The sequence below is a fragment of the Felis catus genome, chromosome B1 (genome assembly GCF_018350175.1).
Source record: "Felis catus isolate Fca126 chromosome B1, F.catus_Fca126_mat1.0, whole genome shotgun sequence".
Lineage (NCBI taxonomy): Eukaryota > Metazoa > Chordata > Mammalia > Carnivora > Felidae > Felis > Felis catus.
Window position 1 is genome coordinate 156432385 of NC_058371.1, and position 16420 is coordinate 156448804.

Genomic DNA, 16420 nt, shown 5'->3' on the forward strand with positions numbered 1-16420 from the left:
TAGGCCTTCTTTAATTTCTTAGCAACCACTATAAAGAAAGGTCAAAGTCCTACTATAACAAACAAATATTCTCTAAAAATATAAATATAAATATAATTTTTCATATACCAACATAACGAGAAAAATATTTTCAATGACAAAATTGAAAGACATGCTAAATCAACAGTGCACAATGGGAGTGAATGGAAATTGTAAAAGTCTATTCATCAGATTTCTAGTGAGGAATGTGTTTTCTACATGGTGTGACAGGCTGCCTTTTCCTCCACTACACATATAAATATTAACATTTCAGTCTGCTTTGGCTACCAAAATGGTAGGTGGCTTATACATCAGATTTATTTTCTTACAGTTCTGGAGCCTGGAAAGTTCAAGATCAAGGTCCAGCAGGAGGTTCAGCTAAGGGGTAAGTTCTCATATTGGCTTACAAATGGTCACCTTCTTGCTATGTCCTCACGTGGCTCTTCCTAGTTGAGAGACAGAGTGAGCTCTGTGGTATTTTCTTTTTTAACTACACTAATGCTATCTAATCAAAGTCTCAATCTTCTGATGTCATTTAACCTTAATTATCTCCCAAAGGCCCTACATCTACATACAGTCATGGAGGGCTTGGAACTTCACCAAAGAAATTTTGAGGAGAATGAAAGTCAGTCCATAACAATCACACATTGCCCTTTTGGACTTGAGAACTGACTGCATCTCTCAGTTGTTTTTCCTCTCAAAAGTTAGGGCTGTCCATATCTAGCTAGCTTAGGAAATCACTCTTAATTCTATCTCACACATTCTTTATTCCCATTTCTGCTAGTTTTTTTTTTTTTTTTTCCTACTGGTTTATACCTGGAGTCTATGTTTCTGCTTCATAATCTCATAATGCCTGTTGTCCTAATTGTTAGCAAATTGGACTGTTTTCCTGGCTTATTTTTCATTTTAGTTTTAAATAATGCCTCTTGGAATACCCATTTAACAGTGGTACACTGCAGGTTATTCGTAAAATCCAGATTACTCCAATAATCTACCAATGGTTCTAGAATACCTTACTTCAGTTCAGATCCAAGGCCTAGAAAACTCACAGGTCTGCCAAGGAGAATAAGAAAATAAAATGCTTGTGATTATTTAATCTCTCTCCAGTCTTCTCAACTACTTTCTCTCTGTTTCTTTTTTTTTCTTTGAACTCACATTTACACAGCCTGAGATTTCCCCATCTCTTAACCTGACTTGCTACTGTTCTGTCTTGCCCACTTGACAGCCCATGTTGAATTATCTCATTGTTGTACTTCCTCACTTGCTACTGACATTTCAAATCATCACTAATTCAACTGCTGAAACTGCTCCTTCTATGCTTAGTTCTTGATGTTAAACACAACTCATGAACATTAATTTTGTCTTTTTTCTTATAAGAGTTTACTGTTGATTGTTCTTCAAGTTCTTTTCTCTATTATTATTATTATTATTATTATTTTGATAGTCTCCTGTCTTCCTCTTACTTTTTATCAGCCCCTTTTCAGAATTCTTGATTGAATCATTGTCTCAACTATTAACTATCATTCCTTCATGTTCTGTTTTTTAAGTCTTCTGCTGTTCTTACTACATTGACTCTCCTTAGAAGGCTTCATCTACATACATTTCTTTAACTGTCATGTTTAAACTGATGGGATCAGATCCATATATTAAATCTAACTCCTCCCTGTACATCTTAATTTAGGCTAACCCACCATATTCACAACTGACTAAACCTGTCTGCAGATCCTTATCTCTTTCACCACCTATAATCATCATTTCAGGTGTAAGAAACAACATTAACCTAGTATTTGAAGTCAGACAGTCAGAGACAATGCTAGTCATGATTCTTTCTCTTATGGTCTGAATGTTTGTGTCCTCTCACAATTCGTGTTGAAATCTTAACCCCTAAAGGTGATGGTATTAGTATATGGGGACTTCTGGAGTTGCTTTAGTCATAAGGATGACAACCTCATAAATAGGATTTTTTAAATAGGAGAGGCTCCAGAGATCTCTCTCACTGATTTCCCTATGTGAAGATACAAAAAGTGTGATCCATAAGAGATCTTCCCTGCACTCTGGTCTCTGATGTCCAGCCTCTGGAACTATGAAAAATACATTTCTGTTTTTTAAAACTTTCTTTGTCTGTGGTATTTTGTTACAAATGCCCAAAAGGATTAAGACACTCTCCTTCAGCCCCCTCCAGTTGAATTAGTCACTAAGTTCTATCAATTCTACTTTTCACATGAGTCAGTCAACTTTAGGTAATTCTTGGTGTCATTATCATGGAAGTTGTCCTAATTTCTAGTGTACTAACTCACTTTTCTGTTTCTGTTCTTGCCTACCTCCAATACTTTCTTTACTGTGTAGCTCAATTAATCTTTCTAATCTAATTTGTTTTATTTCTCTGATTAAAAACCATTTGTGATTCTGAGGGCTTTCAAATGAACTCTCCATGGTGTAACATCCAGAATGCCTATGATCTGGTTCATACTAAGCCTACCAGTCTCAATTCTTACAATTGAGTTCTTACATTTTAAGCTCCTGTCATTCACTTGACATTTCTCCAACTGGATCATAGTCTCAGGTTTTCCAAACTTTTAAAATGTACTTCTGTTTGAAACACTCTCTAATACTTTTCTTTTTTAATATATTTCTACTAATCAGCTAAGACCCTTTTGAGATATTCCATATCTTCCTCTATACCCAACCCTTCCCTATGTATTCAACCATCTTGGTTTGCGTATATCTTTCAACTAGCAATTACTATAATTGCTTCTTTACTCATTAATAAGAACGAAGATATATCTTGTTCATCTTTAAACCTCAATTCTTAGTACAGTGCTAGGGCCACATGGTTTGTCAGAGGCACAGATGTTAGCAAAACTCAGAACGTGAGCTCTAAACTTCCAATTGAATTCAGAAACTGAAATATGTCAGACTGAATATCTCCAATTCTACATTCTCTTCTAAATATGACTGTGAGACAACTTCCTTCAAGTACTATGGTCTCTTCTCCCTCAATGTGTAACCTGCAGGGCTGGGTAGCCTCTGCCTTTCTTCCTGGAATGCTTATGCTTGGAACCTTAAACTGCCTTATACAAAGTCCAGTTACACTAAGAACATAACATTCTGTGAAAGCCACACCATATAGAGAGTCCATGTGTAGGTACTGAGGTCCATAGACTTCTAGTCTTCCCTGCTAGACACGTAAACAAACAATCCATCAGGTGATTCTGGCTCCCAGCCATTGAGTCATTGCCAGTCTTTGGGTCTTCCTGCTATGGCATCAGACATTGTGAATCAGAAGCACGTAGTCCTCATGGTATCATTTCCGAATTCCGGACACATAGAAACTATGAGAATAATAAATGGTTGTTATTACCACCAAGTGGGAAGTGGTAGGTTCCATAATAATGGAAACTGGAACAAGAGTTATGACCAATAAAAAGAAGGGGGTCAAAATTTTAAAAAGACACCAAATTATTATTCAAGACCCAAAAGGTGGGTCAAAAAGAACATGTTGTATATACGTTCACAACCTGAAAAATCAGGGATTATTGTAGAATAAGTAAGTACTGCTTTAATTTTCTTTCACATTTTCTTGCTATTTTCGAGGTATATTAATTTTGGTTAAGTATTGCCTTCCAGAGAAATGTTGAAATGTTGAAATTAACAAAAAATTTTATCTGTAAATGATCTAATATATGTATCAAGATAATACATACTCAGAGGGTAACTTATACACTTACTGATTCTAGCCATAAAAGTCAACCTGACAAGCTGCAGAAGATTTTAACTGGTTAAATCAATCAATCAATCAATCAATCAAAAGAAACACTCAAAAATTTGGGTTTTGTTCAATAGTTAAGATTTTTTTCTCTTGAGTGTTGTCAAAGCTCCCAATTTTGTTGGAAAACACAGTTCAATATGTCCTCTTCTAGGGAGGAAAAAAAAAAACCATCCTGAATTTTGTCTTAATCTTTTTCAGTCCATTTTCCCATAAATGTATGGAGCAATTTTAATATCAATAAAAAATAAAATCAATCAACTTTTGTGTAAGCTGACAGTTTTGCTTAAACTCAGAAGTTATCTTGTTTGTCCAAACAGGAAGAAAAAATAATAACGAGTCATGTGAGTTTTTCAAGTGACTTGCAAATAAAAAAGAAAAATATTCTATCTTCTTTGATCTGTAACTTTACAAAGACATATTATTGCCTTTAATAATTTAATTTCATATCATTATATAATAACATAATTGTGTATGTAATAATAGGAATACTTAAATAGAAAAATTGGAAATTATTCACTGAAAAATATAAATTATATATGATAATTTCAAATAAGTATATCAAGACATTCCTCTGACCTTTAAATGAAAATTTCTTTGAAAATTTAAGCTTTGAAAAATAGTTTTAAGGCAATGTACATTTATTTGAAATAAATATAAAGGAAAAATTTACTTATTATCCTTCCGTTTCAACAAATAAAATGTTTTTACTTTTATATTTATTTTTGGTCACAGTCTCTAAATATTCATCTATTCATCAATTATAAATAGCTGGAATTCTGGAAGTTATAATTTTTACTATGTTTAGTTATATTTATGGCATGCTATTGCTTTGTTAAATGTATCCATTCTTATATTTATAATTTAAAATTATTTCAAATGATACCATTTTCCGGACAAATTAACCAAAATTAAATACAATTCACATACTATTGAATATTTAGGGCATTTTTCATTTTAAAAATATGCTAAAACATTTTTATACATATGCTTTTTGACCATTCCTTTGAACATTTTCTTAGAATGTTTTCTAGAAGTGACAACATGTGTGTCATACATGTGAAAATGCTTTGTGACCCTTGACACATGTTAATGTACTGCTCTTTAGAATGATTGCTCAAGGTCACTGACAAATTATGTGTTTCAAGATGACTGAAACTTTGCAGGCATAGTATTTTTAAGGAATACTGTTAATTTTAAAGTGTGTGAAATTAGATCTGTTCTTATTTAATTGAAAACACTTCTCATAATTTTTAAATCTTAGGACTCTAAGAGTTGACTTTTTATATATTCTTCATGTGTAATCTCAATGGTTCCATAAATCACATAGTTAAAATTCCTGGTTGTAGAGTTAATCAGAACCTTACCTGAACCCTACCTTTTTCATGCAGTAGCTTGTAACGTATAAATTAATTGATCTCATTCAATTTCAGGTCTGTTATCTTTAAAATGAGGATAAAAATATTTACCGTTCCCTTAGTGTCAAAAAGACAGAATAGGATAAAATACATAAAACCCTGTACAATGCCTGAATAGAATATACCCAGGAAATATCACCTATTATTGTTATTATTATCATTTTTCCTTCGCAGACAATTTGGATTATAATATGTTAAAAAAATGAACATATATGGCTTGTGGTCACTGTAACTGTGGTAGCTAGTATGGTACTTGGCACCTAGTAAATCCTCTGTACATAATTGCTAAATGACTAATAAAGTGAATGCACACACATGATAAACACTAGCACCTCATGTATACTTGTTAAAGAACATTTTAATCAAGCTTATTTTTCAGATTAATTCCTCAATTTAATATGGTCTATATAGAAGTAAAATCGATACTTAAAAGCTGTATTATGGAAATGATCTAATTCTCATTTTAATCTACATGATTAATCGAGACTTTATCAGGGATAAGCTTACTCTTGAAGCTTTATTAAACACAGATTGTGTACAACTCTGTGGAAATCAGATTAGCATAAAATCTCCGTGTAATAATTTGGACTTTATCCCTACAATCCTAAAATTAAATTTCTGCATAAAATATCCTGCAACAAAAATTAGAAGTTTTAAAAATCCGTATTTTCTAAGGAGAGCATGTATAATTTTATTATGTTAGCCTTTTGTGGAAGATACTTTAACATTTATTGTTATCAAGAACTTCATTCAGAGCTGTTTTATTTGGAGTAGGCTTTGGATTCATTCCAATCTATCTACAATTTCTATAAAAGCAGTGAAAATTACTACCATTGCAATTGCTTGATTGTAGTCCCATTATAATGGGATTAACATAAAATGTCTAGAGAAACATTTCAAAGTAATAAGTTTTACAGAGTAATACGATTTGTAGCTGTCGGTCACCAAAGAAATGCTATGCCAACCAGCAATATTACCTTAGACTAGTGTTTTCTCATTTAGAGCTTAAGAAATTGTTAACTAAATACCTTCATCTTATCTCATTTTTAACTATTTGAGAGAAAGAAAAATGGATAAAGAGACGATGTTACAACTACAGTTCTTTATAAACCTTCATATTTAAAACAGAACAAGTTTTCATTAAAAACATTTTAAATGTATGCAAAAAAAAAAGCTTCTTTTTTCTTTCTTTTTTAAAAAATTTATTTTGATAGAGAGAGAGCACACAAGAGAGTAATCATGATTGGGGGAGGGGCAGAGAGAGAGAGGGAGAAACAGATTCCCAAGCAGGCTCTGTGCTGTTAGCGCAGAGCCTGAGGCAGGGCTCAAACTCACGAACCGTGAGATCATGACCTGAGCCAAAATCAAGAGTCAGTCAGATGCTTAATGAACTGAGCCACCCAGGCATCCAAAAATTTCTTTTTTCATATAGGTAATACATGAACTATTTTGTAAAATTTATTTAAATAAAGACCATTTAATGGCTAAATGCAAGTCATACAAAAATTTATATAACCTAAAATTAATTTGGAAATAATTTGGAAAACAGTGCAATCATATACTTGTAGGATATTTTCTTCTAGGAATGTGTTGTTTGTTTCCTAAATTTTGAAGTGAAGATGTTTAAATTATGAGTCCATGAGATGGAAAATTTTACTTTTAAGGTGTAAAGTCATTCGTGTGAAGGGGAAAAAGCACAGGAGGAAGGTAAGATTAGAAGAGAAAGAAGCAAGAACATTGGAAAGAGAAGTTTGGTTATGGGCTTTGGAAGGAAAATAGCACAGATCAGACCAAGAAGAACTGGCTTGAATTGATTTTCCTTGTCTGCACTCTTTTATGTGAAGGAAGGAAAAAAAAAATAAAGAGGTAAGTAATGTCTTAGAGTACATATTAATATAGCTCAGCTAGGGGCACCTGGGTGGCTCAGTTGATTGAGCGTCCAACTTTGGCTCAGGTCATGATCTCACAGTTTGTGGGTTCAAGCCCTGCATCAGCCTCTGTGCTGACCTCTTGCTCAGAACCTGGAGCCTGCTTCAGATTCTGTGTCTCCTTCTCTCTCTGCCTGTCCCCTGCTCACTCTTTGTCTCACTCTGCTTCTCAAAAATAAATAAATGTAAAAAAAAAAAAAAAAAAAAAAATTTAAACATAGCTCAGCTAAAGGACTTGTGTAATTTGAGGATGGTCCCAGGAAAGTAGGTCAGATAACAAGAAGACACTAATGACTGATCTGGTGTAAGGGAGAAAATGAGACTAACCCAAGGCCTATTCAGAAGAGACATAACCAGTGCCAGAGAATTGCCTCTTGTCATACTAGGTGGGAAAGGAGCGTGAAGTTAGCTATAGCTAAATCTCTTAGAAAATACAGAAAATTCTTAAAAACTGAAGCTAGGGTTATATAATTGGGTAAGAATAAGTTTTCTTACTTTGAAAACAATCTGAATACAGTGAGATCTGACAACACCTGGGAGTACAAGTTATTTAACTTGAAATAATTTTAATAATTGAAAAATAAAAAAAGAGTCTTATTTAAAATAGTATTGAAAACATAATTTTGTATTAAAAACATTAGAAAGAAATATCTATGAGGATTTTTGCATGAGGGGAGCAGTATTTTCTAAGCACAAAAAACTCTGGGAGATATTGAAAAGAAAATTTTATAAAATAAATGTTACAAATGCAAATGATACATATCATTTTGTGATGAGATGACTTGGTACTTGATTTTTACTGATTATTAAAACACTTTGTAAATGTTTTTTAATTCATTTCTTTATAAAGAATTGAGATATCATTTAAATTAATAGGCCTTGGGTGTTGTATGTAAGCCTATGTGACAATAAATTATATTTATAAAAAACAAAAAAATGTACTATTAAAAATAAATAAAAATAAATTTATAGGCCTCTAACATTATACAATGTTAAATAAATAGCATCATATATGTACTCTTCTTGCCAAAATGTTTAATCTAAATTCAGTGAAGCCCACATCTAATGTCTAATTTGGAGAAAATAATAGAGGATACAAAAGGAAGTTAAAGTTCAAAAGATTAACAGGTTAATATTTACGTCATGACAAAAAAAAAAGAGAGAGAGAGAAAGAGGCTCATGATTAAAAGATACTAGGGGTGCCTGGGTGGCTCAGTTGGTGAAGTGCCCAACTGATTTCAGCTCAGGTCATGATCTCATGGTTCTTGAGTCTGAGCCCCATATGCAACTCCTCACGGACAGTGCGGAGTCTGTTTGAGATTCACTCTCTCCCTCCCTCTCTCTCTGCCCCCCCCTTACTTGTACTCACTTCTGTCTCTCTCAAAATAAATAAACATTTTCAAAAAATAAAAATAAATAAAAGATACTGAAAAGACATAGCTAGCAAATATAATCCATCATTCTTAAATATATTGATTTAAACAAGTTATAAAAAAAACATTTGGGAGACAATTGGTCAAATTGAATGTTTTCTGGGACTATTATAGCTAATTCCTTTATCAGTAATGGCATTATGTGAATTCATGGAAATTACTTCAAAATATAAAACTATCTTCTTAAAAACATTGATCAGAAAGTAAGGAAATTATCCGATGAAAACTAAAGAAAAAAATAAAACTGGAAAAGGGAGATCAGAAAGTAAGGAAATTATCTGATGAAAACTAAAGAAAAAATAAAACTCTGGAAAAGGGAGAAACTTCTAAATTTTTAATAGGTTTTCTCAGTCAAATACAATAAGGTTAGATATGGAAATGACAGGGATTGTCAGCACCCCCATTTAGACTTATAGCCTTACAGGTTTAGCCTGCTGTAGACAACTTCTGTGACATTTGTATCTTTGTCAATGATATTTCTTTAGAGGGGGGGTGAATATCTCTTCCTGTGCATGAAGCTGACCAGAACTGCTACAGAATTAATAACTCCTGGAGCAGCCTTCAAAATAATGAAAATTAATGTTAATAGCACAGTTCCTTTGACCCTTAAGAGGAATAATGCTGGGGGTTTTATACCATTTCCCAAGTTTCCTATTAAGTTTCAGTGGCCCATTGAAGTAATTGGTTTAATAATACCCTTTACCTGTCTTCCTTTTTTTATATATTAATCTCCATTTCCCTGCAGGATTGCAGATGAGTCATTGTCTCTAGGTCTGAATCCGTGAAAACCCAGGAAAGATTTCATATCAGAACTGGCCCTAATAGCAAATTCTCAAGATAGGATTTTGAGTTGGATCCTGGGTTGGCCAGATGGCAAGGACTGCTGTGTTGCTGGTAAATGGGATGGTAAGATTGTGTCAGGCCTGGCATATTGTAACATCACAATGACTATGACTGTCATCTATGGAGATTTGGAATATGATATACATAGAGAGAAAATGCATTGGCTTACCTAACATCTCTATAATTTGAGAGATATGGTGGCAATAGTAACGATAAGGTCTGAAGAATTGGTTGGTTTATACTGTTCAGTGCCATAAATGTCCTGAATAAAGGGAATGGCAAACTTAAGTCAGCCAACCTTCAACTCAGAAGCATGGTGAGAAAGCCTCAATGGGGCTTTCTATGGCAGCATTGAAAGAATTTTACTTACAAAACTGGAACTCACAGTCAACAGAAAATCAAACCCAAGATCTGATTGCGACAATATCAAGAAAAGGCTTAATTCACAGTTGCAGCATATCTCTGAGGGACTAAAATCAGGACACTGTCAAGGATAAAGTGGGGTCCTGGGACCTGGGGTTTGGGAGCATTTGAGTGCATGCACATGAATATTTCAAATGTTTGGATCCTTCTCAATCTCCTGGGCTAGTAGATTGCACACCCTCCTTTTTTGCAGAAGAGATAGCACTATCCCTATCCTGCAGACTGTGTAGAGCCTTACTTGAGTAGGGAGAATTCCTCAAGTGTTTCTGTACTTCCTCTCAACATTTCTCGGTGAATAAGCAATAAAGAGTCAAAAAAAAAAAAAGAAGCCAGCCAATCATAGAAGTACTCTGCCTGCTTTGGGAGGAAACAAACAAATAAATTTATATATATATATATATATATATATATATATATATATACAACTCATGAAAAGAACCAAAGTACCTAACCCCTAAGAATGGCAGCAATTTTAAGAAAATATCCTGGAGTGAATCTTGGGGTTGCTGAAAGGAGGTTGGGGGTGGGTGGTGTGGTACAATATCAGGCTAGATAGGGGAGATTTCAATGATATGTTGTTACCTTCATGTGCATCAGGATTTATGCCATGTCAAGGATGTCTGGAGTCAATCTTAGTGTACTACTGGGATGTCAGTATGAAGTGTAGAAAAAATGATGGCCGACAGTAAATGAAGTTTTAAAGAATTGCCTTGGAAGAATGAGGAAGTAGTCAATGGACTCAGAGAAGTGGGCTCACTGGGATGGATTTGTTTTATCAGAGTAGAGAACCCACCAACTATGTTCTCCAAGAGGTTCCAGAAAACTCTTCCTTCACTAAACCTAAAGGTAAATATCGGTAATGTGGTCATTGTCATTACTGAGGAGGTCTGTGCTGGCTGACCGCTACATATAATATCGTTGGTCTCCTCATCCCCAGAGGCAAGGTGGATATAATTCACAAAATCTGAAGCAAAACAACAATAGTGGCTTGGGCTACTGACCTCTATAGCTCTATGGTGATGGCTATAGTTTTCATACCTGAGTCACTTCTCAGATTTAACTCCTTGATGGAAGGGAAGTTTGGAACCCCCGAGGAAGGACTCTGCAATGCCAAAACATTTGTACACATTAGCAATTCTCATACAGGGGACTCAAAATACCATCATATCTCCCCCCACACAGCTAGAGTGGGAACATGTGGAGTCCAAAAGTAAAGTCCTGGCCAAGGTCTGTCTCAAAGTGGTTCATAGGAGTCCAAGGACCCACCTTATATTCCTTTACCTGATACTTAGGGGCAAAATGGGATTAAATATGCACAACAGCTTTCAGAACCCTGGAATTTGTTGTTTAACCTATTCAAGAAGATCTATAATGGTGGAAAAGTACAAATGGAACATCCTGAAATTAGACCTTGGCCAAGAGAGGATTTAGAAGCAGCACATCTCAAGTAGAATGGCAGACATCTGTGCCTCAACTGAAGACTCAAAGTAGATAGCATGATGGTCCCCATAATTACATGCCTAAGTATTGATTATTATGATATTTTTTAGGTATATACATTTAGGAGTCATTTAATTGTTAATAAGCCCTCACAACTTGGTAGATGGAAAGTGAAAATTTAAATGGCTTTATATGCATATAAAGTGAGATTCCTATTTGCAGGCATTATTTTTAGCCACCGTTGAAGTGAAAATACACAATCTATGAATTCAAAACTTAAGTGCCATTTTTGAAGATGGAAAATATTTTTCCATTTGAATTTAAATATATAAAAAAGTCAAGCATACATTTGAAAATATCTTTGTAAGGAGTTACCCTAGAATAGAATGTAAAAATGATCAGTCTTTTCTTCTGAAGACCCAGAAATTTCTTATCTGTAGGTGACTTAAAAGCCAACTATTTTTATATGCAAGAGCCAGTGCAAATGACTAACAGAAGACCATTGTGTTGGGCTGTACTTTTACAACTGCATTTTAACTTCTTGCAGAGTTCTTAAAGAAAGTACTCTAATGTGCATTGCCCACATAGAGAAAAAATGCATACTTCTATTCTTAGATGAGTGTTTCATAAAAGCTCTTTATTATTTTTTTTTCTTTCTTGGAACAGCTTGTGGTGGCTGTACTCCAAATCAATGATGGGTTTAATGGTCAACTCGGCTAAAATGTGTCATATGCCATTTTCAGAAGTTTCCCTTTGTTCCTTAAGATTCATTGATATTTAAAAAATATCTATTGTAAAGAAAAACTTATACGATATGAGCAACAGCTTATGAGAAGGATAAAATTTTCCCATGTGGAGACATAGTTGGTTGCTTTGAGCTTACTTCCCTTTCTCTTTTCTAACAGAGCCCTGTTTGTCTCAGGTAACTATCACTCCATCACAGAACCTTATGCATCAGAGGAAGCTGAGTCAATACCTGTTCTAGGTAAGGGCCAGCATTTTTATTTTATATTTATTTGAGGGTTCAATATTTAAAATTTTTTTAATCTTTATTTATTTTTGAGAGACAGAGAGAGACAGACCATGAGCAGGGGGAGGGGCAGAGAGAGAAGGAGACACAGGATCTGAAGCAGACTCCAGGCTCTGAGCAGTCAGCACAGAGCCTGACATGGGGCTTGAACTTATGAAACGTGAGATCATGACCTGAGCCAAAGTCGGGCACAACCAACTGAGCCACCCAGGCACCCCTGAGGGTTCAATATTTTAAAAGTATGTTCATTCATCTTCCAAGGCAAATTCTGCTTAGCGCTGCTTAAAAAAACAAACAAACAAATGTTTATTTATTTAATTTGAGAGAGAGAGAGAGAGAGCATAGGAGGGACAGAGAGAGGGAAAGAGAATCCTAAACAGGCTCTGTGCTGTCAGGGCAAGCCCAATGCAGGGTGCAATGACACAAACTATGAGATTATGACCTGAGCCAAAATCAAGAGTCAGATGCTTAAATGACTGAGCCACTCAGGCACCCCTCTGCTTGGTTGGAGCTTCTGGGAATACTTTTCTTGTCTCTAGAGAAAATTACATGAAGAGATGGTCTGCCATCTGACCCTAGATGGTTAAACCTAGAAGAAGTGTAGCTATTTTGGAACAATCTTAAAGATGAAGTCAATACATAGGATGACAGAAAGGACATATGGAAAAGACAATCAACCTTAATCAAATTAAGTTTACCATATTTTCAATGTGTGTGATGCAATGTACCTTTTTTATTAAAAAAAAGTAGTTTGCTCATAGCTAAAAGAATCCTACATGTCTAATAACTGCATGTTTCATACTATTTCTTATATTGATCTTCTCTGTATTTCATATCTTCCAGGGGGTTGTGCATTCACTTCTAACTACACTAGTTTCTTATAATTATGATGTTGAACATCTTATGTCTGGACAAAACTCATGAAAAGGTCTTCAAAGGGTATAATATGATACCCACAACCCTATTTTGTCAAAGAAAACCCTGAATTTTGTTCATATTTTCTTACTCTATCACATTCTTACAGTTATCTAATCTACTTAAAATTTTGATGTAATACATATTAATTACCAGCCATAAAAAGTAAGACAAGTGGACACTTACTCATTTCCTTTTCTCCATTCTGCTGCTGTTTAATTTGAACAATAACCACCACAGCAAACCAATTACATATTATATACACATAATTATCTGAGTTCAGTAACTTTCAGTTCTGCCAGTTAAGTGTAGGTTTGAGTCCAGGCAATTCCTCTTGCGTAAAGAATTCTCTAGTTAGAAAAGCCAGTGTGGCTGCTCAGTTCCATTATCTTGGGAGCTTCTTCTCTTTTACTCCTCCTTATCTGAAACTTCCTCTGTCATTTGTGAAAATGAACAAAGTCAGAGCGTTTGATCTCTTTGAAGGTTCTTCCATCCCTTTCCACTTGTCCTGACATCCTCACCACACTGACCCTCTGGTGACAAAGGAGAGCCTGGTTCAGCAAGCATACGTGATAGGTGATGTTATCCCACAGTAAAGGCTCACGAGGAGCGACAAGAAAGGAACTTTGAAGCACAGTACCAAAAGGTTCATTTCCTCAGGAAACATCCTGTTCAGAGCTTCTAGCACGAGACAGCATGAATCTGTGTTTTCAAGGCAGAAAAAATCAACAGAAGGTAGATTAACATTTTCAGGTTACCTGTATAATTCATGCAGAGATTTTTTGGGGAGTAGTATGGATAAAGATGCTTTTTGCTATTGTCTCAGACCAAATTGATTAAAGAAGAGTGGTCAGAGGGAGTAAACATATGAAAGAAATTGTAGCTTACTAATTTGCATGTGATTTCACCTGAAATTCTGAAAGAATAATTGCTGAGCAACAGGGCCTATGTGTCCACCCATTTTTCCTTTCCAATTTTTCCTAAGGAACAGCAGAAGAAGATAATATGTGTACTCTCGTTTGCAAATAGATGAAATGTTTGGGAACTTTGTGATAAATTTCTCAATAAAGCTAGTTGAAAGTTCCATTTTTAACATCTGGCTCATTAGATACAAATGTACTATGTAATAGAATATAATTAGTGGATTATCCCACATAAGCCAATTAGATTTATTGTACTTAATATATATTGAAATAATTATAACTTATTTTCAAATTCCATCCTTAAGCTTGTGCCATAGAAACACTTTTTAAAACAAAGTATGACAAATGTAATTTTCTGATGGATAAATATAAAACAATTTCTGTCTATATTCCTTGGTAGAATTTTTGTGGTAAATAGTAAAGATCTGTTTACTTATTTATAGTCATGTTTCTACTAAATTCATTAAGCAACTTCCCTTAATTAATACACTGTAGATATGAGAACTCCTTTAATTAAAAACATTGACATATCAGAAACTGTTATGAAATTCTCTTGCATTTTTGTTGTCACAAGTTAAACAACATAAATATTTTATTTCACTCATTTTTCTCAAAGTTTATAATATTTTGTGTATGATTAAGCATTTCTTATCAGTGATACTGCACCTTTTCATTTCTCTGTCTTTATCCCACTAGGGATCCCATTTTTAAATGGTCTAGGGTTATAACAAGGAAGCCCTATCTGGAACGTAGAAGGAAAATGATGTGAAGTAGTGGGTAGTTGTCTTTGTCAGCAGGTAAATGATTTTCTACATACCATGGGGAGATATTCTCAGGTACTGGACACATGTCTACAAGTTAAAACCATTAACAATGGAGGAAAATTATTTGGGGGTGGTTGTGGCATGACAGGGATAGTTAAAAAAAGGAATAAAAATCTTCACATAAAGAGTTTTTTGATCCATAAAATATCTCTACACAGAAAATAATTTAACGGAGGAATGTTCTTTTTTTTCTTAGAATAAAAAAAAAAAAAAACTCCTAAATCCAAAGTCAGATATAAAACAAGATTTCCATGGTGAGAGCTTTAATTAAGACTTTAGGATTCAAATCCTTACTTTAGAATTTTCTGATAAAACCAAAGGTCATAGCCAATAGAATAAAACCTCACTAATTGATGAATTAATGATATGATTTCTCAGTGGTCTATTGAAGTTCATGAATTCACCTCTACATTACTGCCAAGATTTTGATAATAAATACTGACTGCTGTAAAACTTACCTTATTGGGAACCCCATAAATTATAGATAGAAAATATATTATAAGTAATTTAACTGAAATTCTAGCAAATATGCTTTTTGAGAGATGTATTGTAATATATCCATTCCACACAGTATTTCAGTGTATGTCTAATTATCACTAAAATTATTATTTCCTTGTGTCTACTTACAATATAGATTTTGATGCATTCATACTACGTTTTTATGTCAGCACTATGTTACTAATATATATTTAACCATATTTCTACCATGTTTTTGTGCTTTTCTTCTGTGATACTGCTTGTTTTCCTATTCTATGTATCAGGTTACATACATGATGGTACCATTGGCATTATGAACAGAGAATTTGTGAGGTAGGGAACCTTCTTATACACTGTAGAACAGTTAGCAGCATCTCTGCTCTCTGCCCACTAGATGCCAATAACAACCCCATCAACCGTGACAAACAAAATGGTCTCTCCAGACAATGCAAATATCTTCTGCAGGGGAAGGGCCAAAATCGGCCTTGCTGAGAACCAGTGGTTACATACAGATTTTCTAATTTACCCTGATCCAGATATTTCCTTCTTTTCTCTACACTTATGGAACAAGTAACACAATTGGTGACACAGTCTATACCCCTAAAGCGTTTGGCTAAAATCCTTGGCTCTGAAGTGACAGGACCAAGTGAAACGGAGGACGACCGTTTTTTATTTACATGCCTTTGTTGTTACCATTAAATTCATTTTTTACTTATTTCAGACAAAGACATTAAATATCACAAAGCCTAATCATGTAAGCTCCCATTGGGATAAAAGTCAAGTCAGTAATTAGTCACATCATTCACCAATACAGCTGAGAAACTCAAGAAAAGTGGAGAAAATTATTCTACCACGTCTAGAAAGCTCATAACCTTAGGCCTCAGTGCAAAGCTTACTTCAGGCACTGCATTCCATTGATTTCACTGAATTTAATCCCTACCGAGTATAAGGTTTCAGGCTTCATAAGTGCAATTCCATCTTT

The 16420-nt window shown here is 34.4% G+C and overlaps 1 long non-coding RNA gene across 1 annotated transcript; it reads right to left on the bottom strand.

Annotated features, from left to right (window-relative positions):
- Positions 1-208: 208 nt before the first annotated feature.
- LOC111560053 lies at positions 209-9465 on the bottom strand. Its single transcript, XR_002741529.2, has 3 exons — positions 9267-9465; positions 3142-3350; positions 209-464 (listed from the first exon to the last, which is right to left on the bottom strand). It is a non-coding gene; the product is annotated as an uncharacterized LOC111560053 (long non-coding RNA).
- Between the last annotated feature and the right edge of the window lie 6955 nt (positions 9466-16420).